At 35.2% G+C, this 1,853-nt stretch overlaps 1 long non-coding RNA gene across 1 annotated transcript; it reads right to left on the bottom strand.

The window, feature by feature from the left end:
• Positions 1-459: 459 nt before the first annotated feature.
• LOC121242121 lies at positions 460-723 on the bottom strand. The gene is made up of 2 exons (XR_005935893.1): positions 623-723; positions 460-494 (listed from the first exon to the last, which is right to left on the bottom strand). It is a non-coding gene; the product is annotated as an uncharacterized LOC121242121 (long non-coding RNA).
• Positions 724-1,853: the final 1,130 nt, after the last annotated feature.

The following is a 1,853-nucleotide window of genomic DNA, read 5'->3' as shown; positions in this document are numbered from 1 at the left end:
GGATAATTAACAACTGAAAATAAACTATTTGTTGCTACATGTGTTGTGGTTTTGTTGGAGAATGTAAGTAACCCAGAATAAGATAGCTAGAGAGTCTGGGTTACACCCAAAATAAAAAAAAAATATATATAATTGTTATTTTAGAAAATGAAATCCATATATGAATATACCTTTCAAAAAAAAGCTGGAAAATAGTCCTAACACTGTGATGTGCGGCTAGAATCTCGTTTTTCATATAGGTTTTTATTCCAAATTGGCATGATACGAACCCCAAAACACACACCCAGACACATCAAAAAGTGAGTTGGCTCCTAAAGGCAGAAGACGGGCGAAAAAAGAAAAAAGGAACGAAAGACAACCTGCTAGAGGAACCCGGCAGCTTGCTCCTTGTTTTCTGGGGCAGAGTTCTTAGCTGATTGAGTTGCATCAGCAGTCTTGTCCATGGCTGCATTGGCTGTATCCTTTGTGGATTGTATCCACTCTTCAGCCTTCTCCTGCATCCCCAATAAAATGCTCAATTGACAGGCATACTTATATGCACGTACTGAGCTGAAACGGTTTCTAAGTAGCTAGATATATATATATATATATATATATATATACACGTTTATTATATTCCTACCTGGCCCTGGCCGTGGGATTGCCCTGCCTTGAGATTTTGCTTTTCACTGGACATATTTGCTAAGAAGTTAAGAACCAAAACATAGTACTACAATGCCTGAAATACTATATAACCAAAATTTTCAGCATAAGGATAGATACGTGGACATGGAAGTAAGGTACTTTCCAATAAAAAGTTTTAAACACAAGGATAGAGAGAGAAATGTTAATGGTGGGGTGGGTTTTCCATAGAAGTTTTAAACCCAGAATAAACTGACATTGGCATTTGCATCTTGTCTTTTTCAGCCCAAACTATAATTGTTATTTAATCATATTAATTTAATGAAAAATATACGTGAGAGATAGTGGTTTCTCTTTCTTTTGAGTTTCTTTAAATCATAAGAATAGAGTAATTTTCAGTTCATATCCTAATATTTTGATTTTTATATGTTATATTATATGTCATCTCATATATGGATTGCTTCGAAAGTGACACTCATATAAATTTAAGAGATAATGAGACTATTACTCCTTTGGAAAACTGATCACAAATGGTTTCAAACATTAACTTGTCTAGTGACACAAGTCTCCCAGTCCCTCCTCGTAAAAAGAGGGCAAATAAGGACCCATCAGCAGTGTGAGACAATTTCACTAAAATAGATGGATGCCCTTTAAATGACCCAAAAACAAAGTGTAATTATTGTCACAAGATTTACTCTTGTCATCCCAAAAGACATGGTACATCAAGTATGCTACAACATCTTGGTATTTGTAAGCAACATCCTCATAAAATCAGACTTACGGATCAACAAGCTATGAGTCGTGAGGGGGCTATTGAGGGAATTGGAGATAGTGATATCAATAACTCGGCAAATGCACATAAGTTTGATTCAGAAAATGTACGAATGACAATTGCTAAAATGATAATTTGTGATGAGCTTCCATTTAGGATAGTAGAAGCTCAAGGATTTAGGAAAGTATGCAGATCACTTGAACCAAGGTTCCAAGTGCCATCTCGAACTACTGTAGCGAGAGACTGTATTAAACTATTTAAAATGGAGAATGAGAAGTTAAGGAAAATATTTAAGACGGTTGGGCGGGTTAGTTTAACCACTAACACATGGACGTCGATTCAAAACTTAAATTATATGTGTCTTACTACACACTTTATTGAATGAAAACTACATAAAAGAATTCTAAACTTTTGCATGATCCCTAATCACAAAGGAGAAACTATTGGAGAGTACGTAGAT

The sequence above is a fragment of the Juglans microcarpa x Juglans regia genome, chromosome 8D (assembly GCF_004785595.1).
Source record: "Juglans microcarpa x Juglans regia isolate MS1-56 chromosome 8D, Jm3101_v1.0, whole genome shotgun sequence".
Taxonomy (NCBI): Eukaryota; Viridiplantae; Streptophyta; class Magnoliopsida; order Fagales; family Juglandaceae; genus Juglans; species Juglans microcarpa x Juglans regia.
This window is presented reverse-complemented; position numbering and strand designations above follow the sequence as displayed.